The following is a 24,718-nucleotide window of genomic DNA, read 5'->3' as shown; positions in this document are numbered from 1 at the left end:
TTCACACATTATTTTATTATGAATCAGTGTTAGCTTCATTTTTTTGAAGAAATATAAAATAAAAAAGATAAAAATTAAAGAGGTAAGAAAAGTCTGTGCAGTTTTCAAGGGAATACCTGCCTTGAGCCAACTGTCCATTCATCTGTTCAGCACACCTTGTCTTCATGTCATGGCAACATCCCTCGAGTCTGTCCATGCCCTGCCATGTGCTCAGCACTGTTCTGGAACCAGGAGAGAAGCAGAAGTGCCAGATTATAGGATGTGACATCAAAACACACATGCAATACAGATGTTGGCCCCCAAGAGCAGTGTGAGCTAATTGAAATTGAAAGGGGCCGATGGGTTCACGATCCTCTCAGCAATGAACAAACACAGGAGTTCCAGAAGAAATGGGCTTAATGGATAGTGAGAGAAAGGAGAAAAATGAGATGCACAATCTTTTCTGTAATAAGTAAATTCTATTTCCTCTTCCACACCCAGCTGGCTGTGGACTGCGAGTATGTTGCTTAACCTTGTTGAGTCCCGACCTCTTCATTGTAAAACGTGGGTAATAACATCTACCAAGCAAGAATTTATGTGTTCTACCTTTTTGTTTCTATCCCCCATGTACCCTCAGTCTACCGACACCATCTTCTTTCTCTTAGCAGACTAGAAGCTACCTTGGGGTAAGCGCTGTGTCATAGCCATTATTGAATGCTTGTTTCTAATCAGCTCAAATACATGGCAATGACTCAAAACTGTGCATGTCACGGAGGACAGAACTACGATCTACTTTTTTTTTTTTTTATTGAAGTAACATTAGTTACAACACTGTGTGGTCTCAGGAGTGCAGCCTCACACCTCGACAAATGAACACACCACCCCACTAACAAAGGTCTATTCACCATCCACCAGCATCCAGTGCAGCCTCTCCACCTGCTGCTCCCCTTCTCCACCCCTCCCCCTCTGGTAACCACCATTTTATCACCAGAGTCTAAGGGTTTGTTTTGGGTTTTTCTTTGTTTCTTCATGTGCTTTGTTATATTATATTCCACATGAGTGAAGTCATGTGGTGATTTTGCACATCACTGTAACTTTCTAGTTTCTTTATGAAAAAAAAGTATAACAATAACACAATAGATATGAAAATATGTAAACTACAGATGGTGCAGCCATGTTAAGGGATACTAATCACTAAAAAGTGTATTTTGGTATAAACTATTTTCTTGAAATTGCAACATAAAAACAAGAATAGTAGAATAGTTCTTCTGAAAGGTGCCCTTCAGACGCTCATCGGGGCCATTTGTTTAGGGGCAGATCTGCACAGAGATACTAGACTCAATGTGTTGGCTGAAATATGAACCCAACATTCTTCTACACAAATGAAGCTAAAATACCAGAACTTCACATAGGAAGGTATTCAAAAGTCTAGGGAGATGAGAAAGCAAGGTAACCCTGTAGAAGATTATATTATAAAAGACCTGTCTCTCTTTTATTTGATTGTAAAGCCAAAAAGGCCAGAGCCGACCAGCTTCACCAAAATATCTACCAGAGTCCTTAACCCAGGTATTGAGAGGTACATCGTGATGAGCTTTTACATCTGTACCTATGTTGTTTTGGCAGTAAACAGGAGGTTTCTGAATCAGCGTGTTATTTAAATACAGAATGTTTATCTTGTATTGGTTTCCATGTCACTATTCTTTGGGGTGATGTGATAAGGACAGACTTCGTCCTGCATGAAGGATGCATGAGTGCTATAGCAGAAGAATCGAGAAATTATGAAACCTGGAGTTTATAGAGTTGCTGCTGCACATCTGCCCTCCTCACTTCCAGAGAGCAGGAGAAAAACATTTACTCTTCAATGTAAGTAAGTTTTCTCTGTAGGGAGAAAGTCCCTACCTCCTAATATAAATGTTTAACTCTGGGGGATAGAAGAAAGGATGCGGAAGTTTAGCAGTGAACTTAATATAGTACATCTACATGTTGATTCTCAGTGACGAACACCTGAAACTTATAAAATGGTATAATGCACTGTTACTCCAATAAAAGAAATAAACAAGTTAGGAAGGGTTTTATTACCTTGGAATGAGCGCCCATAAAGGAGACTAAATGGAGACAAGTGGCCCCGGATCTATCAGCCTTACAATAAGCAGAGCGAATATCTCAGAGGTGGGGGTGGGTGATGAAGCATCCTCTGTCTTCATAACACACTGAATTTTGTGTTTCAGAAAGCCATGAACATACAAAACCAAAAATATTCACATGATTTTGTGTTCCTTTTTGATACATTGGTGAAGACAGTGTAATTTTTTTTTTTTTGAATAGTGCTTAAGTTGTTGCTCTTGGCAAACTAGTTAAGATGGTAGGAAATGGTGCCATAAACGGCAGTGCTTAAAATTTTATGGTTATGATGAGATTCTGCAGGATTCAAATGGTGGCCCTTTACAGCAAGGAAGGTGGGCATGGTTGCTATAATGAGCAGAACATAGCACAGCACAATAGTTACAATGGTTTGACCAGCAGAGGACTTTGTTACTGACTAATTGATCATAGTGTCCTTGGATAAAAATTAGTGGGTAGTTACTAAAGTTTCAATAACTGGGATAAATGAATAAGCTCTGGGTTTGGTGACAAAGTCTCTGATCTTGCCCTATAGGTGAGATGGCCAGAGTGTGGATCTACAACTCTTACTCAGTGACTAATGGTTTGGCCCAGTGGGGCTGGAAAGAATACAACTGGAAAACTAGTTACACAGAGATGTAGGGAAGAAATATTTACATAAACTTTTCTGAATGTAAGAAAATGTAAATATACCTGTTTGCCTATGGCTACTCACTGCAGAATGATCTCAGAAGAAAATGATTTGACTCATAGTTGGACAAATGGACCCATCCTGTAGTTACCAATCAAAACCGTTACCCAGTTACACTTGTTCTTACAAAGTGGGTTTCTGGGAAAAAGTGGACATGACAATAGCAATGGGAATGGTGCATGGACTCAGCAACAGGGCTTGCATTCACTGAGACTATGGACTATGTTAACTAACATTCCTGGAATTTCCTCTCCTCTATCTACCAGTATTAGTATTGGCCACAACAAAATTGAGTGGGATTTGGGAAGCAACAGAAGTATGCAGGTTGCTCTCAGCATTGCCAAAATGCTTTCTCTTGGGTGAATAAATAGACTCTGGTATGTCCATACAGTGGAATATTATACAGTGATAAAGGCAATTGTGCTCTCAAGCCATGAAAAGACAGAGAGGAAGTTTTAAAGCATGCTGCTTAGTGAAAGAAGCAAGTTGGAAACGGCTGTATGATCCTGGCCATCGCAAAGTGAAAGTTTGAGACAGTGAAAAGATCAATGGTGAAGAGAAAGGGTGGGATGAAGAGGCAGAGATCGGGGATGTTTTAGGATGAAGAAACAACTCTGCATGGTACTGTAACAGTGACACATAGTATTACTGGGTCAGAATCCATAGAATTATGCCACAGAATGCCTTGATGGGGATGGTAGACATTGATGATGATTAACATTACCTTTTCAGTTGCAGCAAACGTCCCTCACTTAAATATTAATTGTAAGGGGAGTCATTTTGGGGATGAATACATGCAAACTGATTTTTCTCAATTTTCTCTGTGAATCAAAAACTGTTCTAAAAAATAAATTTTATTAATTAAAAAAAAATACCTGAAGGTTGTGGTTGTTTAGGACCTGAGAGCAGCATGTTTCTTTTGCTGGTCCACGTCCTGCCATCCTTCCTTGGGACTGCCCTGCTGGTCAGCAACCCCAGGCCGCCTCCAGATGCTCAGCTGTGGACTCACAGAGGTGGGAGGCGAGAAGAGACCTAAGTCCCCTGGCCTGCCCTTCCTGTGTCTCAGTGCCTGTCAGCTCCCATCCTCCCAGAATGGGTGGCCCCTTCACCCATCTCATGCCCTCATGAAACTCATGTCCAGTACCTCCCAGAACTTTCCTTTCACAATTCACCCCCAATTTCAAAAGGTCTAATTCCTGATACAAAGTCACTGTTCCATGATATAGATACTGCTTCTGCTTACCTGATTGAACTTAAATTTAACAGGTTTAAAAATACCCTCTAAAGTCCACTCAGGAAAGCAGGACAGTCATGTTTATAATAATGAGGTAACATTAAAAAAAATTGTCATAAGAGGAAATACAAATGGCCAATAGGCATATGAAAAAATGTTCAGCATCACTTGTAATCAGGGAAATGCAAATCAAAACTACCATGAGATACCATCTTATGCCAGTGAGAATGGCACATATTAAAAAAACTAGCAACAACAAATGGCGAGGATGTGGAGAAAAAGGAACTCTCCTGCACTGCTGGTGGGAGTGCAAACTGGTCCAACCACTATGGAGAGCTGTGTGGAGATTTCTGGACCTACTAAACATAGAGCTTCCACAGGATCCAGCAATTCCACTCCTAGGTATTTACCCAAAGGACACAGAAACATCAATTCCAAAGAGCACCTGCACCCCTATGTTTATAGCAGCACTGTTGACAATAGCTAAGCTTTAGAAACAGCCCAAATGCCCAAAAATAGATGACTGGTTCAAGAAGATGTGGTCCATATATACCATGGAATATTACTCAGCATTCAAAAAAGATAAACACATGCAATTTGCAGCAACATGGATGGCGCTGGAAGGGATCATGCTCAGCGAAATAAGCCAGAAAGAAAAAGAAAAATACCGGATGGTCTCCCTCATAGCAGGAATCTAGAAAACCTAAATAAGGGAACAGGAAAATGAATAACTATAAGAAAGTGAAAATCAAAATCAACAAACAACTATGAACCAGAGACACTCTATGGGGGGGTGGAGGCCGGGGAGGGGAGGCATTGGGGTCAAAATAAGGGGGTTGCAATTGTATGGGGAATATAAAAATAAAATTTAAAAAAATTGTCATAAAAGGAAGCAAAGTCCTGAGGCTTCACGCCTTGGTTATAGGTTTTCAATATTTGTTTCTCATTTGTGGGTCCATGAATAAAGGCTTTATCTGGAATTGCAAAGCGACTTGCTATTAAGCTTCTTGCAGAATTGGTAACACACTCCTCTACAAGTCACTTAATTTGTGTACCTTATCCAGGCACACATTTTGCATAATAAATAAATAGTAAATCACTCCTCTACTTGATAAGTGACTAGGCATTGTATATTTTAAGCAAGTAGACCACATCTAATTCAAACTGCTTTTAATAGCTTATATTTTTCTCCCAACAGCTGCTCCCTGCAGTGGAGATAACTCTGAACTAGACCACAGTGTTTATGTAAAAACTCCAGCACAGGGTATATTATCTGACATAATTACACCTTTGAAAGATGCAAATGTAGAATCTGAACCCCTGAACATCCTGTGAAATGTTTTCTAATTAACTAATTCCCTGTGTTTCTTGGTCATTGTTAGAAATGCCATTTTATGGTTAATCAGCCTGCTGTGACTGTGTGTGTGGTAGTGTGTGTGTTTGTGTGTGACTGTATGTGACTGTATGTGACTGTGTATGACAGTGTGTAACTGTGTGGCTATGCCGTTGCATGTGTGACCATGTGTGGCTGTGTGTATGACTGTATGTGGTGGGGTGTAACTGTGTGTTGCTGTATGTGTGACCATGTGTGGCTGTGTGCGTGACTGTATATGTGACTGTGCATGTGAGTGTGTACACACTCACATTTCTGTGTTTCAGCTGTGGCACCCTTTCTGTAGCTGTCCCTTGAGGTGTCTCCTAGGAGACAGGCAAAAATACACTTCTGCCGTCTTCAACAATTCCTGTTGATCTGAAGGAAGCACTTGTTGTCACATGAAGGAAAACTGACAATCAAATTCCCAACAGGATGATTTCATAGTGCTTGACCTAACAGGGCCCTTACACAACACGCATGGACCCTCGTGATCTGACTTCTTTCTGCTTCTCTAGCCTCTGCTCTGTCTATCCCCTCCATTTGCACCAAATTCTTCAAGTATTCCACACTATTCTTCATGTTTCTCTGAATCGGCCATGTTTGGTTCACCCTCTGGGTGTTGCTTTGTGAGATTATCTGCACCGAAATGATAGCTCCATCCCGTCTGTGTTCTTTTTCTAGTAATGTGTATTTATTCCCCTAGATCATTGACCAAGTCCATTTGGAGTTTTCACATTAGGTTGTACACAGCAAATGGCTATCCCTGACTCATTAGGAAGATCACTTAAGAGCTAGTTCCATTTTTAATTTTTCTTCTGTGAGTCCCTCTCCAATTTCGACATGGTTCCATAACTTGTCTCTCCACACTTCCTCCGCTATGTGCATCTGACTTGGTAAACCCACAGAGGATGGACTTTGCGGGTTCAATGTACCATTTTTCCCTGGATACAATTCTGTTGTGACTCACCTTGAGGCACCCTGAGATCCTCCACACTGAGAGGTTTTGACTTAGCGGAAACAGCTCCTCAAGCTCTCTCCTAACTCTGCTGTGGTTCCAGGTATGAGGCACAGATGTTGACAATGCCATGAAAGAGAAACATCTCAAACAGCATCTCATTGTAAATTAGACACAACTGAAAAAAGAGATCATGTCCACATTCTCCATGTAAACTCAATGTATAAAAATATACAACAGAAAATGTATGGTCACTCATCAAAATGACAAGAGCAAGTATTCTAATATTCAATGGGCACAAAAACGAACTTGGTGTCTTAATTCTTATGTCCTCATTCAACTCTAATAATTAGTTGCTATAATTACTCCATCTCACAGGATGAGGACGTCAAGGCACAGGAAGTTTAGTGATCAAGCAAGGGAAACTCAACCAAGTTGATTACTTAAATGGGTGATGAAGTAAGTCAGAGAAAACTATCTGTCTGGGGAGCTATGAAATGTGTGAATTCAAGACTGCCTCTCTGTTGCCTTAAATACCTACCTAGTTTGGTTGAGAAAAGTGCCTTATCTATTGTAATGCCCATAAACTATGAGATCCCCATGAAGAAGGGCAGGAAAATCAATTGGTTTTCTGAGAGGGAGATAAAAAAGCTTGGGGGGGTTATCAGTACCAAGGATTTCCAAGAATGTTGTGATTCTTGTACTTTTTCCAGGGTCTCCTTAGAGAGGCAATGGCTGCAGATACCAAGGCTATAACCCAACAGTGGATTGCGTTCCAGTAGCCCATGTGCACATGGAGATGGAGATTCTTTAGAGAACATGGTTTCTTTACAACGTCAAAAGCTGTTCTTCTAGGACACAGAGGAAACTCACGGAGAGTATACATTCAGGACTTCTCAATATCAAACCCTTTCCAAGTCTGAATATTTCTCTTATTTCAACTCAAAAATTAATAGTTTAAGGAACACTGACACCGATTCTGTATCTTCTGTTCATTCATTCATTTGCTCAATAATGCTGATGGTGTGTTTTCATTGTGTCAGGCACTCTTTCTGGCACTGGAGATGCATTAGTGAGCAAAATGGACCAAATAAAAAACTGTGTTTCATGGAACTTATATTCCTGCAGTATATAATCATGTAATGTATCATTAACATATCATTATAAATTATAAATGTAATATATCATTATAAATTATAATTATAATATTATTTGAATCCCAGAGACTTATCCATAGTGTGCAAAGGCGGTATTTATCCTTGATACCGCATTGAATTTTGAAAGGATGAACAAGAGCATGTAAATGAAAATCCCTAGGTAAAAATTATAAAAATGTTTTCTATGCAACCGGTGATTTATGGTCGTGTCTTACCCTTTGAGATTCACATAAAATTAGGTCACTTCTTTCCATATCTCTTGGGAGTCACCAGTGCCCTTCCGATATCCATGGGAATTTTTGTGGGTGTTGTGGGGGAGTGGGGCAGCCCTTCCTGTGTGCACCCAGCACTAATTTCCACTTCTGTTGCATCTTTCATGAAGCACACTCACTGCAGAAAAGCTCCTCACCACCATGTGTTGGCCTCAATGGAACATATCCCCTTGGCATTCAATTCCACTAAAATTGGCCCCTCACAGCCCATTATGCATAGCAGACCTTTACAAAATTTCAGAATAACTGGAAGGTTGTTACAGCACAGCAAAGCTCAGCAAGGCAGGGAAGGGAGGAAAATTAAAATTGCACGAAAACTTGCAATTGCACGGGTGCCAGCTCTGGATTTAGACCCCTCACTGGTCTGACCTCCATGGCCTTCCAGTCCGCTCCCTCGCGGGATGAGCACACCCACGGAGCACACCCAAGTCCAGAGGAACCTGCCTGCCCCTTGTCTCCTGCTTGGCTTCTGGCCTTTTCCTGCTCCTGAGCATTCTTTACGCTTAACTTATTTCTCCCGGAGCTCATCTACTCCCAGCAGAATGTAGCCAAAAAGGACAAGGACTTCTTGCTCTGCTTCATCCTGTTATGTCTCCAGGGGTTAGAGAAGGGGTCTCCTGAGTATAGACACTGAGCTAATTTGGCCTGATGCTTAGTTTCCTCTGACCCATGAGCTAAGAAATGCTTTCATTTTTTATGTGACTGAAAAACTAATTTAAACAACTCACACTCTGTGGCTCAGGAACATCATATAAAAGGGAGCATTTCAGTGTCCTTGAGCGGAGCTTGTCTTTGGTCTTTACACGCCCACACTCACTCCCCCACAGCTGTCCGGGCTGCCCGGTGCTGCCGAGGCAGTGCCACGGGCCAAAGGCCGGGTGTTTACTGACTGTCCCTTCAGGGAAATATTTACCAGGCCCTGGATGGCAGCCTGTGAGATGTAGACATTCGAATAATATTTCTGAATATTAAATCTGTGAAAAATAGCTCTGTTAAATTGAATCTCTTTCTCTGGGTCCATGAAGAATCAGTGGCTATTCACCGAGTCGGAGCATCCCCAGCCACAGCAGACAGGGAGAGCTGATTCCACCTCGCCAACCTTGAGAAGTTCTGAGGGTGGGATGAAATGCAAAGGTGCTTTAAATGTGACTAATTTCTAAATTTACCCAGGGGCCCTCCCTGGCGACCTAGCATTTAAGTCTCAGTACTATCACCGCCACGGCCTGAGTTCAATCCCCAGCCAGGGAGCTGACCCACATGGCACAGCAGACCTCTCCTGTCTCCCCACTGCTCCCCTCAGCAGTGTGTTTCAGTAGATCTGCCTGTTCTGCTCCCCACTCTGTCTCTGGTGAATCCTCTCACTCCCCACACATCTGACCTACACCCCAGTTCTTCTATGCAAAAAAATAAATAAATTTCCCCAGGAATCAGGAGTGGGGAAAGGGAATAAGAAGGGGTCTGAGAGAACATAGACTATGTTACACATTTCAGATGAGCCTGTGATTCAATGCAGATGGCTAAGGGATTAAGCTCCAAACAGCTTCTCTCGGCCCTTTGCTTTACAATGATTGTTTATTGCTTTACAATCACTAATAGACAAAACAAAGGAAACTAGTCCTTTCCTAGGTTGTCCCGGATGTAGAGAGTGAAGCAGAAAGACAAAGAAAACATCTTTAATGTACTTGAGTTGACCCCTAAACTTTCGGTTTTGTTTTTCAATAAACTGATAAATCAAAATTTTCCTTTCCCACAGATATTGTTTTGAGGCTTAGGTAGAAATTGCTCTATCGAGATCTACACGTATTCCCTCACTATCTAGCACATAGTAGGTACACGATTATTTAACAAAGTTTCATGATTCTAAAAAGAGGTTTGACAGAGATTCCAATTTGTCAAAACTATGCTGAGGGCAGGCATTAATTGGATCCAGTGCCAAATGTCCCAGACTCATTTCTAGCAGGTAAAGTTCAAAAAAGTGTGTGATTAAATTCCACAAAAAACAACTCAAAACCCCCCAAACAGATGAAAGTGTCATCGTGATTAACCAACAGAGCACATTTTAATGCTTTTTATAATAAACCAGAAAGCGTACATTGCATTCCCATCAACAGAGTGAGTGGTCTGGATATTGCACATTAATGTGAGTTACAGTGTCTGAGAGCCGTGATTTCCAAAGGGATATTAATAATCCTCAGTCTGTCTCCAGGGAGATTGCCATGGAACTCCTCCAAGGTGCTCATTTCGGAAATCTGAAGTCTAGAGCAGGTCTATGTGAACAAAACAAAGTGGACAAGGAAGGCAAGGTTTCAGATAATTAAGCCATCCAGCTCATAAACCCTTGCAGAGAAGATCTTGGCTAGACAGCCCCTCTCAGACTTTGCTTTATATCAGAATTATTTGGGGGAGCTCAGTAACAATAAAGATGCCTTATACATCTCATTGAAGTGAAATGCAATTTGCTCTGTCTCCCTGAAATGTGTCCTGCCTCTTCAGTTGTTCCTTCTCTCTTTCAGTGTTTTGTCTTTGGCTTCATTTGTTAATCCATTGTCTCATTCACCTGTGAATTCAATAAGTCATTTTCCATGACCGGCACTGCAGTCTGATTTTTTACTTTATATAAAATAAATGTGATCAATAAGTTGGCTGTGGCACACAGGGTCTAGCTCTTGGATGTTGAGTTTCTTAATTGGGACCTCCATTCTGAGGCCCACTCAGCTTCCCAAGACTGTTTCCACCTCAGGGGAGATGACTGCATTTGGAAATCGGCTCCTTAAAGGGGTAATTCGGTAAAGGTGTGGTCATTAGGAGGAATTTAGAAAACCCAAATAAGGGACCAGGAAAAATCCTAATAATAATAAAGTAAAAATCAAAATCAACAAGCAACTATAAACCAGACACACACTACGGCGGGGACGGGCAGAGAAGGGAATAGGATCAAAACAAGGGGGGAGGGAATTGTAGGGGGATTATAACCAAGATGAAAATGCATACATTGTGCAAAAATGAAAAATGATGTAAAAATGTATACAATAAAAAATAAATGATAATAATGATAATGATAAAGATGTGGTCATTAGGGTGTTTGAATGAAATAGGACTGGTGTCTTGCAAAAAGAGGAAATTTGGATACAGGTCCATAAAAAGGAAGCCCCTGTGAAGACACAGTGAGAAGGTGGACAGTATGAGCCTAGGAGAGAGACCAGCTGACTCCTTGACGAGAGCCTTACTCAGCCTCCCGGACTGTGACATCATAAACCCCTGCTGTCGATGTCATTCAGGCGTTCTTCTCAGGACTAACCTGCTAGTTAGTCCTAGCAGGTTAAAGGAGGGAGGGGTTGGAGGGGACTTCTCTCCCATGAGTCACCCCTGTCCTGCTTTCTCCCACTGCTTCTTGTTATAAAACCCTTGAGCATTTGTTATATTGTTGGACTTTTATTCTGTTTGAAGTTGCATTGTTCTTTGTTGCTGTGTAAATTCCACATTTACGCTGCTGTGCTTTGGATTTATTTTGGAGTGGGATAAAGAAGAAAGATCCGAGGACTCCACACAATTCTGATTATACCACTTACTTATGGACCCTAAATGAATTCCTGCATGGTTTTGAGCACCACCGACTGTGCTAGTATGTGGAGAGAGTCCAACTTACCAGATGGGTGTAAGGAATGACGATCAGACTACAAACCTAAATGCCCAGTAGAGGGGATACTTAATATATTTATATTCCAGTAGGTCTTGAATCTGATTATCTTGAGGCACTTTATTCTGGTTTAATAAAACTGATTTATTAAAGAAAATATTTTTGTGATTCTAAATCTTACTCAGGTACTTGCTATTATTTAATGCAAGTTCTGCGCTCAGAATCGGAGCATGATTTCTCTCTGTAGACTCAGAAAAAACAAATTATTATTTTTTTAATCCTTGGTGCTCAGTTTCCATACATTTCTGGTTGTTTTGTAGCACTGAATGGTAGTGATACCAAGTCAATTTTACTAGATCACAGTGAAAAAGAGAGAACATTAGACATCTGAAAATTTTGAAGTATCTGAAAAATAAATGACAGGTCTTCCACAGGGGCAAATGGAAGCTGGAGCATCAAGGAAGAGGAAAGAGAAGGGACACAGGTGATGACCACGGTTGTCAACATAACCATCGACTTTTTCCTCTTAATCCTCTAATAGATGTGACTTTTCTTGTTGCAAACGTAATACAGATTTAAAATGGTGAGGTGCAGCATTCAAAAAAGATAAACACATGCAATTTGCAGCAACATGGATGGCGCTGGAAGGGATCATGCTCAGCGAAATAAGCCAGAAAGAAAAAGAAAAATACCGGATGGTCTCACTCATAGCAGGAATCTAGAAAACAAATAAGGGACCAGGAAAATGAATAACTGTAAGAAAGTGAAAATCAAAATCAACAAAAAACTATGAACCAGAGACACTTTTTGGGGGGTGGAGGGCGAGAGGGGAGGGATCGGGGTCAGAATGGGGAGGTTGCAATTGCATGGGGAATATAAAAATAAAATTTATTATTTAAAAAAAATTAAAAAAATAAAAATAAAATAAAAAATAAATAAAAAAAAGAAAACTACAGACAAAAAAATAAATAAATAAAATGGTGAGGTGAATAAATAGAATGCATTCAAAATTACCTATGTTCCTATCATCCAGAAAGATACACTATTAATTTTTTGCCATTTTTAATTCATAAAATGCTACTGCATTACCTAGCAGCCTTTATAGCCTACATTTTTGTAAAGGCAGGACCGGGCACAGTGCAGGTTTTCTGATCCCATGCAGACCAGGTAAAGGAGGAGTCAGAGTCCTCAGTGGTTTTTTGCAGGTCTTTTATTTGGGGTTCACCAGGCATATGGCAGGCAGGGGTGCTGGCTCGGGGGCTGGGAGGCTGGCAGGCCTCCCAGCCCCCAGCAAGTCTTCACTCTATCTGGGCTCCCTAGCGTTCGTTCTGCTCCTTCTCGGCTTCTCTTTCGGCTTCTGCTTCGGCTTCTACTGCTGCTGCTGGCGACCCCGTGACACCACCCTTAAAAAGCACAGTCTTAGCTCAGCTGAATCCCATCTACCTATGCCCACACCCTGCTCCAGGTGCCCGCCATCAGGCATGCATTCAGGACAAGGATCCATCATCTATCCTGATGGCGGAAGGGCAGAAAAGCCTGACATTTTCTTTACCCTACAATTTTGTACTTCAAATTTGGTAAAAAATTAAGTATCTTTGAATGCACACACATATTTAGCTTTGTGTGGAATCTAAGAATTGGCATATCATATTAGTGCTCTTGTAACTTGTTTAGTCTTTTTAAAAGGTAATTTGTTGGAAGCTTGAAGCAGACAAGACCTTTAACACCAGTATGGTTTTACTGATGCTTTAATTTGCATTTCTCTAATGAGGACTTTAAAAACGGTGTTTCCTATATTTACATTGCTGCTTCCATTTAAAATCTCTTGAATTGAATATTCATACCTTTTACTTGTCTATTATATATTTAAACTTTCTCAGTTTTTGAGTGTTTTTATATATTAAATACATGACTCAAGGTTATATCATGTATTTGGTAATTTGTAATTTACCTGTTTATTTTATAAGGTTAGATAATTGTAGATTCCAATCTCTATTACACTGATGTGTTACTGTAGATGTGCCCTATTGTCAAAAGTATCTGGATTTACAGGATTTTGAAAATTAAATGACATGAAAGAAGGAAGGAAGGAAAATCAAATAAGGAATATATTGGATGGCAGAGAGTGACCAACCATATTTTATATTATCACTTCTTGAAGTTTTTACATAGGATTTCGCAATCAAAACATTATTCATGAAAAATCAAGAAAAAGGATAAATTCAAATTCAATTTCTTAGGAAACACAACATCCACTTGAATGATTTGACTCACCTTTGAATTCACTAAGTGGGTTAATTGAATGATGTGGTTTAAACCAACAGGAGTTTCTATTTATTTGTCTCCAGAGGAGTTTGACTGCATTGAGCCCTCACCAGAGGTCAAATGGTGATAGCTTCCGGGATCAATAACTGAACCAACTAATTAGATTGAATTAATCAGTGCTGAACCATGACTTACCTGTGCAAGGGATGCTTCTTAGCACGTGAGCTTTGTTAACTAAATTGGCCTCTTCTAATGGGTTGTACACAGAGAAAGATTTTGCCCTTTTATGGAGATCCTGTCCCATCAGGGAGATGGAAGCAAACAGCCAGCCTGGAAGCAGCACATGAAATCCATAATTCTCACTTTTCTGCAACATTTCAAAAATGCTTGGAAATACATTTGGAGCACTTTTTTTTCACCCTGATAGTAATGTTGGTGCTAATGTAGTAACTTGTAATAACCTGAGTCTATTTTCACTTAAGTGCTGTAAGAATAGGACTGGACACAGAGCAGGTTTTCTGATCCCATGCAGACTGGGTAAAGGAGGAGTCAAAGTCCTCAGTGGCTTTTTGCAGGTCTTTTATTGGGATACCAGGTACACGGCAGGCAGGGGTGCTGGGGGGCCAGGAGGCTGACAGGCCTCCCGGCCCCCAGCAAGTCTTCACTCTATCTGGGCTCTCTGGCCTTCTCTGCTTCTCTTTCGGCTTCTGCTGGTGTCTCCATGACACCGCCCTTAAAAGCCCAGTCTCAGCCCAGGTGAATCCCATCTACCTAGGCCCACACCCGACTCCAGGTGCCGCCATCAGGCATGCATTCAGGACCGCAAGGATCCATCATCTACCCTGATGGTGGGAGGGCAGAAAAGCCTGACATTTTTCCTTACCCTACAGGTGCTATTGTGCCTAGGGGAAAGATCACAAGCATTGGAATGTGACCAATCCATTTCAAATCCTGAATCTACTAAAGAATGAATTGCAGAGATGGTGAGGATGAAAAGACTGGCTTTGTATAAGGCACCAGATTTGAGCATTCAGTGTAGAAACTATGAAGATGACTTTGCTGTCTTACCTGTTAGATCTGGGTGGGACAGGGGTCCAGAAAATGTTATGCTATGTTCACAGACTCATAGAGAGTCACTCCATCTGTCTGTGCACTATCCCTTATTCCTCACAGGATCCTTTGGATAAGCCACATAATAGGATCCAGTCATTGTGGGAAGAAGTAAAATGTCAGTCGTTATCTCGGGAATGGTGGCCCCGTATCAGTTGGGGTAACACCCACTCATGCGTGGTTGCCTCACAGTGACTGGGTGGAGTCCTCAGAGTTGCTGGCCCTGTGATGACTAGGGCTTAGCAAGTTCAGGGCAGAAGGTGGCCCTCTGTTTCAGCCAACTTTCTAGGACGATGGAACAAAAGACAACAGGAGTTGGATCCAAAACTAAAAAATAAATAAATAAATAAATAAGCAAACATAAAGACATTGTGCATATATGTTCCTTGTGAATTTAGCAACCTAATAAAAATCAGAGACTGAAACTTCGAACAAAATCTCTTTAAAAATAGATGTAACAAAAGACTACTTAAGTGTCACACACAGTGCTGGGGACACTGATATGACAAGCTGTAATTCATTCTCCTTGTACTCAAGAAAATGATAGAATAGCGTCTAAGTCAGAATAAAGCACACAATTACCACAGCTTGAACAGGGTGTAATGGCATGCTGTGGAGGCGCAGATGCAGAATCTGTCATTTGTTTTAGACATCTGTCATTTTTGTGCCTGTCCAGTCTCTGTTTCCTCGTCTTTGGGCAAGAACACTCTGATTTCCTGGTGGGAGCCCACCCTCCCCCCTTCTCAGCCCACAGGTACTGAATGCACCGGCCAGGCCGCCGCGTGGACTCATGCTCCAAGCTGGACCCCTGGGGGCCTGCTCTCCCCTCCCTTCCTTCCTTCCTCTCTCTCTCTCTCTTTCTCTCTCTCTCTCTCCCTCCAAATTTAACATGGTTCTAAGGACCTGGAATCTTGCCAGCCAGTTTCCCAAAGCTATAGAAACACACATTCCCAAAATGACTTCCACTGTGCAAACCCCAGGAAATATTTGGAGAACGAGAGACAGAGACTGTGTCCAGACCTCTGGCATCCAACCAGGACAGAAGTTATATTTGTCCTGAAATTTTCAGTAAGCTAATAAAGCCACTTGCTTTGTTTGTGACTCCATTTTCCATTTGGTTTACTTGTAACATTTTAATGAAAAGATCTGTGATGAATATATGACTCCATCTGTAAAGACATTGTCTTCAAAAGTAATTTTTGAAAACCATTGTCTGCAAACCTACTGAGAAGCACACTTATCTGAAAAAGGGGAAGAACCAGGAGATCAAGCCTGGATCTTGCGCAGACTGACTTGAGCATGGACCTGTGTCTCTCAAATTCAAGTCTAAGCTTCAACGGCTCTCGTAAACTCCTTTCTGTCTGTTGTCCCCCTTCCTTTAAGGGGATGGACACAGTTAGCCTTCAGGAGAGGTGGGATCTCCAGAACAGACCTGTGATGCCTAGTTATCCCAGTTGAGGCCTGAGATGTTTTTAAAAATCAGATTAAGACCAGAAAAATAAAGCTGCTTAGTTGATCTGCAGCTGAGACCGCAGACGGATGTGTGAGGCCAGCTCAACTTAGGTCTGTAGAACTGCAAAGCGAACCTACCTACAGGTTCCTGAGAAATAAATTCCAGGGTGTTTGTTATACCTTGGAATAGCTATTGACTCGTAACTACATGCTTTGTGCATGTCCAGTGTCTTCCACATACACACAACATAGTACTCTTTCTGGTCAGTGCCTCCAGAGCCCGACTCACTACTGCCTTATCTCTCTGCTGAGCCTCTTATTCACGGGTTCTATAAATATAATCCTTCTGTGGCGCACAGAACCTTGAGGTTTACTCTCATTTTCATTGGAGATTACCTAATCTCCTTTCAAATCATTTTCTTAACCTTGTCAGCACCTGTCATCTGTGCTTAGCATATCAAATGGTTCTGAGTTACTTTTGCAATTCACCTGTGCAGACCAGGAACTGGCTTCCCTGAAATAAATCCACTACCAATAGAGTTCATCTGTCAGGAGAGGTTTACTACAAGTTTCAGAAATACAAGGAGACATCCTATTTAAAAACAACAGGTCTGCTGAGTGTCTGTGCTCAAGGAACCGGTGGTTGACTCCCAGCATTGCTTAGGCAACACAAGATTCTTTGTAACTATTGGTGATGCAGAGGGAAAACATGGGAGTAAGATAAAGGAATTTAAAAGATTTGTGCACTGCAGAGATGCAATACACATTTTGGGAATGTATATTTTTATAGGTTTGGGAAACTGGCTGTCAAGAGTTTCTTCTATTGTGCTAGAAATATTACATCCATAATATTTTTAATCCTCACAAAATCCTTATGAGGTACATGTCATTCTTGCATCTTAAAGATAAACAAGATAACACTTAGCTTAACAAAGTTAAATGTCTTATGTAAAATACTCAGCTTGCACTTTAAGTGAAGCTGGAATTTGAACCATGGTTTTTTAGATTGCATGTCAATGCCATAATCCCATTTATGTAGCTCAGCTTACAGGAGGTGGGCATTCTTTTCTCAGCCTGGTTCCTAACCAGTGATGTGACCTGGACTGGCCCAATCTTGCCATTTTTCTCCTTTGTTATGTGAAGAATGAATTGACTTCCATTTCATTTAGGCTCAAGACTGGATTATTTCAATAGTCTCCACATTGATGGCAAAAGATACACGTTTACGTGCAAGTCCACATTTTATATGATGTGTTTATTTCCAAAGAAAATAAGAAAAGGGCAGTTCTCTTTAGTTTTTCCCAATGGATTTTCACCACCATTGTTCAAAACAAGGTTGAAGGGTGTTCAGGGTCCCCCAACAGATGTGATCTGAAGAAAGCCAGGATTGAGGCAAGACGCCTCTGTTTGAATGTATTTATTATCCATGTGAACATGCTGGAAAATGACTCTTACCTGCTTTGGTAGACGGGAGAGCAAAACCATCTGCACAGACTTGACATCTGAAATAGCTGTACAGCCTATAGGTAAAACCAGTCTTTTCAACCCCACTCATGACCAACGAGCCAAATAAAGATTTAACAATGGGCGCGCAGCCCTTGCATCTCGGCAGCACACTCTTTAGAAAGGAAGAGATTAACCTCTTCATTCCCTTCCTCTGAGCAGAGATAACATCAACATATCTGTATACATGAGCATAACTTAGAACCAGAAATCCCCCAGCCTCCCACCCCAATCAAGAATAATTACATTTAATATTAATGACTCCCTGTTCCTACCTATGTAAACTCAATCTAAACGTGTGTTTATAGAAATAGTTGTCATAGAACAAAATCTGTCAGACTGTTTCTGGGTCTGAATCCTCACTTGATTATCTAATAAACTCTTCATCATATATCATTGAGACTTTATTTACAGTTAACATCCCATATGTCGTCTGTGTCCCTGAGGGGAGGGGGGTACCTGATACCAGCTGAAGGCAAGCAGCTGGTCTTTAGAGGGGCTTTTGAGAAAATTTTGGTGTGGTCTAATGAGATTATTTTCCCAGGCTTTATTATTACTTTACATTGCGAAATGGCATGATATGTGAGAAATTAGCAAACTGTGTTTACCCATGCTTAGCTAGATGTCAGCAATGTGCTTTTTATTTTTTTTTTCTAAGATTTATTTATTTATACAAGAACCGGGGTATAGGCAAGATATGCAGGAGGGTGAGAGGATTCACCAGAGACAGAGTGGGGAGCAGAACAGGCAGACTGACCAAATACACTGCTGAGGGGAGCAGCGGGCGAGACAGAAGAGGTCTGCTGCGCCATGTGGGTATCTCACCAGCCGCTGGGATCGAACCCACACTGCAGTGGCTGAGGACAGCTTCACAGCCCTGTGCTCAATCGCCTGTACCACCAGGGGAGGCCCAGCAATGTGCTTTCATTCTGCTGCTAGCTGTAATCTGTCTTCACTTGTGTATTTAGAACCAAGTCCTCCTTCCTACTCCTACCTACCTTGACTTGGTCAAATTATATCCTACTCAGTAGAATAGGACTAATAATAAGACCTACTGAGAGGCATGCAGCTAACGAAGTGTGTGAATATAAACGATGGGGTAGAGCAGATAGCATAATGCTCAGTGACGTATACTTGTCTGTTTGGGGGTAAAGTGTTAAGTGGAACTGACATTGGATCCAAACTCTACCTTTTACTTCCTTGGCACAATTGTTAACCCAGGTATCTGCTTTGAGATAAGTGTCTTCATTTGCAAGAACGCATGTTAAATTCTCCTTTACAGATTTTCTGAGTATTTGAAACAATATATTATCGTTCTAAGTATTAGCATGCGGCTGGCCCAAAGCATGTGTTTAAAAAAAAAAAATGTAGCTCTTATAATTAGATCTCCTAGTGTGGCAATACCTTCATTTCTGAGTCTTGAGGCTACAATCATAGAAGTTCTTCCTGTCGAGAAACTTCACAAGACAAATCAGTGCGGGGTTCTCTTTTAAATAGAACAACAAAGCGGCACGCAGGGCTGACTGCAGTTGCATTAGTCTTCAAAACAATTAAGCATAATGCTAAATCAGGATAAACTACATTTCTGAATTTATCTACAATGTAATGAATAACATCTGCATCTCCCGGGGAACAATTTATACTCTTCTGTGAAGCACAGCACACTGCTGAAGGACTCGCTCCCACTCCTTATGCTTATTCTTTATAATTTGGTAAATCTTTCCTTTTTAGAGTCAGACTAGTACTGGCAGGATCATATGCCTCTGTGCTTCCTTGGTCAGGGGAGGGGAGAGGCCTAGTCACCTCCCCGTGAAGCCCAACAATGGTGTAGGGCATCAGTCTGGAAGTCCAAGTAATGCCCCTTCCTCTGTACACATGCTTCCCTAAAAACTGGAATCTCAAATCAGAGGGAATCCAAGAAAGTATCTGCTGCTTTCTTCTATTCCATTCATGGTTCCAGTTCCAGCCTGGATTACCAAAATGCAGTGGCCAATGAGCCTTTTTGTTCCTTCCGGTTTTATCGGGAAATGATTGGTGTGCACCACCGTGTAGTTTTAAGACGTACAGCATGATGACTTGATTTGTGTCGATGGTAAAATGATGGCCACAGTCAGGTCAGTTCACAGCCATCTTCTCATGGACATACAATGAAAAGAAAGTAGGGGAGAAAAAGAACAAAAAGAGGATGCTTTTTCCTTCTTGTTATCACACTATAACATTTATGAGGTTCAGCTGTCCTTTGTGACAGTCAGCATATGCATGTGCACACTGAGGTCACTGCTCAGAGTGCTAAGATATTCTTAGAATTTACTGGTAGCTACTTCCCTGTCTACTACATAGAAGTGTTAGCTGTGGTGTCATCATATGGCATAAAGGCCTCTTCTCAACTATCTTAGTGGTCAGAAAAGAGGGATCTCTGAGTGTCAGGCTTCCAGCATTCAGGATGTGGTGTGCTTTGGGGTCAGAGTATAGATTGTTGCATGGGCATATAGAGATCTGGGCTCTGCAGAATCCATTTCAGGTGCCCAAGTTCTAATTCCCTAACTATTATACACAGGTTTGAAAAAGAATGCTAAAACAAATAGGTTTCAGAGAGGTAACATTTCTAAATTAGTTCCAACTGTGAAAAGATTTATTAAGAACTTGAGAATCAAAACACACAAAACCATTATAAATGCAAACTAAAGTTTTTTGTGTGTTTTTTTTTTTTTTTTTTTTTTTTTTTTAGTTTAAGGACATTAAACTATCTTTGGTGGCACTTGGTTTGCTATTTGAATTATTAGGTTCATCATATTTCAATTAGAGCTATTGAGAATCTAATATCTACCTGGCACTCTGTAGGGACTTTATAAATGGTATCGCACTTAAATTATTGATCTCATCCTGAGGTGGGAGATAGCATATTTTAATCATCCTTCTCATATCTGGGAAGATAGAATAAGCAGTGACTCTTGAGTATATATTATCCATCACTTTGAGGGTGGTGAAAGCACAAATTCAGGGGCTCCCTCCCCACAGGTTCCTATTGGTGGGATGTGGGTGGGCTCAGAGCACGTGCAGGTCTAATACGGTCCCAGATGGCTCTGGACCTGGGTCCACACCACCAGAGCTCTCACTTTAAGCCATAAGCTCTTCACACTTAAAAAAAGCGTAAGAAAAACCTATCTGATTTAGCTCACTGGCTAGATAACATTGAACAAATTAATCTCCCAGGACCTCATTTTCATCATCTGTAAAATAAAAATAATATTTCAATTTGAATTTGGTCTAGCTGGTTCCATCCTGCCACTCCCAAGACAATTGTTAAATATTTGCTTCTGAAATCAGAAAAGACACATTTATGCTACAGAACACAGATGATAAAATGTTCTTTTGAAAAATATCTTAGCATCAGGAATTTCTGAAAAATGGAAGGACTTGGAATCAGATCCAGGTTCAAAATTCTGATTCTACCTTTGTTATCTTGACCTCATTACACACATTTTTTAATTCAATTTCCCCACCTATGAACTGGGGATAACTGAACACTTCTGCTGGTATCAGCCAAGGCCCTTCTACCTGAACTCCCCAGGGACATCTAGAACTCCATGGACACTAACCTAATCACCTTTGATCCAAACCTTTTTCCCCAGATTACTGGTCTCAGTCAAGATTGGTTCTTTGTCCTTGGCTGTGTATATCCTGTTGGCCATTCAAAATTATTTCTAAATGTTTTTCAAACAATTCATATCCTTTGAAAACTTAGTTCAGCTTCCCAGCATCTCTCTGAGCCCATTGCAAGAACTACAGGAGTTGCTAGTTGTCATTATTTGGACACCTGAGCATGGGTGTGTGTGCATGGGCAGGTGTGCACACCTGTGTCCAGGAGGCTGTGAGTGGGCGAGTGGCATGACTCAGAGGAGGTGAGACCATGAAAGAATGCCAGAGAGACCAGAGAAAGAGCATAAAGATTCCTTGGGTCATAAGGAGAACACACAGGCCCTTTACTCAGAATACTGCATAATAACAACCATGATTTAGCAAATTTATTCTGGAAGCAAAACTAATATCAGACAGATTAGTGGGAGAACAAATCATTGAATTGGGTGTGTAGGGGAAATGTACAAAGACGCAATTTCCAAAGCCAATGAGAAAAACGGGGGTGTGTATCCTGAGCCGAGGGGTGGGCGAGGGCCTGGAGCCTCAAGGACAGGAGGGGGATTCATGTGATACAAAACATGTGACTTGTGCGACAAAGGACAAGGGATCTGCAGGTGTTTTCCCCGCTGTGCGTTCAGCTTTCTCTGGTAGAAGGGTCATTTTGATAATTATCCTAAGTCAGAATAAGACCCCAACCTTCATTCTTCTAGGTTACTAAAGGGCAGTAAAATTTTCTCAGAGTCTGCAGGCCCAGAGCTTCCAATGATCTCAGCTGCAAACAGTGCACAGGTTTCAATCCACATGCATCTTAGGGAGAGGCCTGCACTCAACACCTGGGTAAGGTCTCTCTGAGTATTTGGGGGAGGCCTGTTCTTCAAGGGCCTGACCTGTGGGTTCAGGACAGAAAGGAAGGGATGTGTTGGAGGTAGACTTGATCAGATGTGGAGGAAGATGGTTGGGGGATATGGGAGAAATTTATCATATGTAGATTTTTAAATCTTCTGAACTCTTGTCCAAGTTTTAGCTGTGCCGACCTGGTGAATCCTGCCCTCCCAGGGCACACACACTTACAGATGGCCTTGCTTTGCCAGGGACTGCCTTTCTAGAAACCCATGGATGTTGATCCATATCCTCAAATAGCACATTTCCATGTGGTGGCCAGGGAACTTTGCAATGTGAGGACACAATTCGGATATGTATGCATTCCAGGGTGTGTGTGTGTGTACATTCTCCTTCTCAGCCCCACAGGTTACTAGGGAGACAAACTTACTCCTCTGACATGGTATCCTGGCTCACGTGATGCAGGGACTCTCTGGATTAGAGGCAGTGCTTACCTCCCCACTACAGCAGAGGCGTCGATACTGAGGTTTCGCCCATAAGAGTGTCACTGCAGACCAGGTCACCCCCAGCATTGTTTTTGGGTGCTCAGTTTCCATGTATCCCGATGACCAGTGGTGATATTTTGAGATATGTCAGATCCCTGAAGGGCAGCATAATCACCAGAGGTGTAGAGGAGAGCAGTCGGCCCCAGGTTTAGGCAATAAGGAGGCACATTCTTTGCAGAGAATTTAAAATTCAATAATGAAATGAACACAAAGATGGGCTGCTTTTCATTATCACCAAGTGCCAGCAATTCCAAATGATCTCAGGGATAAAACACGCCTCCTCCCTGGTGCAGACCATTCCCAGGGATTTCACCACCCTTTTATGTCACCTTTTTCGGCAACTAAGGACTCAGAACAGCCGAGGGGGAGGGGTTAACAAATCTTAGTTGTCAAGTCTGAGCAGCAGGGAAAATGATCACTGCATTAGTGAGTTGGGAGAAGCTAGTCTGAAATAATGATGATGAGTGTAGTTTTGGACATGTTAAATTTGAGATAATTGTGAGCTATGCAGAAAATGTGCCGTGGAGATTAGGAGAGAGAGAGCACTGCTGCACCGTTGCTGCAGGAATTTGGTCATTGATTAATCATTCCAGCAATGGGTTGCAATCGCTGCTTGAATTATTACTCTGTGCCAGACATCGTCCTGTTGCTACCTTAGACTTATAAATATTTTTATCCCTTCCTTGATATAGTTATATATTTTCCTTTTTTTCTTCTTTTCCTTTCACTTCCTTTTCTTTTATTCTCCCACCCCCCTCCCCCATTTGGAAAACTGAAGACAAAGGCCATTGTACATCTTTGTTTAAAGCTACTTAGCAAGAACAGAGTATGCCAGATTTTAGTTTTCATCAATTTGACTTCCCAAACCATCTTCAGAGACAGATGAATCATAGATCAAATTTCTTTTTTTTTTTTTAAGTAGGGAGAATCTTATTTTATTTTATTTTATTTATTTATTTATTTATACAAGCACTGGGTACAGTCAGAAGCACGGGAGGGTGAGAGAATTCACCAGAGCCAGAGCGGGGAGCAGAGCAGGCAGAAGGACCGAAGGACACTGCTGAGGGGAGCAGCGGGCAGCAGGAGAGGTCTGCGCGCCATGCGGGACCTTCCTCCGGTGACTGAGGAGCATCTGGGGATCGAACCGGTGCTGCAGAGGCTGCGGGCAGCTTCACAACCCAGCACTCAACCTCTGCGCCACCGGGGAGGCCCATAGACCAAATTTCTAAGGAAAAAGCTGGGATTTGAAATGAACAGGGGAGATGTGAGAAAAAGGTAGCAATTTAGGTTGAGAAAAATTAGCTTGGGAAAAGATAAAGATGAAGGGAGTAAGACCAGAGAGAGAGAGGCCAGCCTGCTTTTAGGTGAGTCTCAAGCAATATCCAACATTTGCCAATGAGACACTGACCTTTGCCCTTTGCTCTGAGGTAGGGATGGTGGGAAAGCTTATCCTGCCCTTGGAGAAAGTGCAGCCTCTGGGAGCACAATCAGAGACCCCATCAGGATACTTCAAGGTGAGTGGCCTAAAAGTAAATGCTTTCAAGTGTGACGGGAGCTCAAGGGAGGCTAAAGAGGGTTGCTGCAGCATGTTCTCAGAGAGTCTCAACAGCCAGGAGGAGAGAACCCCACAAAGGGGAGCACGAGCAGCCCTGAGCCAGGCCAGATGATCATGGGTGAGGGCCTGGAGGAGGAAGCAGCAGAGGGCACAGAGAGAATAAAAAATGGGGTGGGACCCCTGGGGTGTGAAATGCAAAGTAGACACTGCCAGGACAGTGACTGCTCAAAACCAAGGCGGGAAATCCACATCTAAAGGCGCTTCTGTGATAGCAGGTTCAGAGACAACTTTCCTGCTCTGATTTAGTAGTCGGAGCAGCTAACTGGACACCCACTATTTACAATTTGGATCCAGACTTTTCCTGTGTTTCATTTGGTCTTAGGTCAAT

The sequence above is a fragment of the Talpa occidentalis genome, unplaced genomic scaffold (genome assembly GCF_014898055.3).
Source record: "Talpa occidentalis isolate TD23 unplaced genomic scaffold, MPIMG_talOcc4v2.1, whole genome shotgun sequence".
NCBI classification, from domain to species: Eukaryota; Metazoa; Chordata; class Mammalia; order Eulipotyphla; family Talpidae; genus Talpa; species Talpa occidentalis.
Note: the sequence above shows the minus strand (reverse complement) of the source record.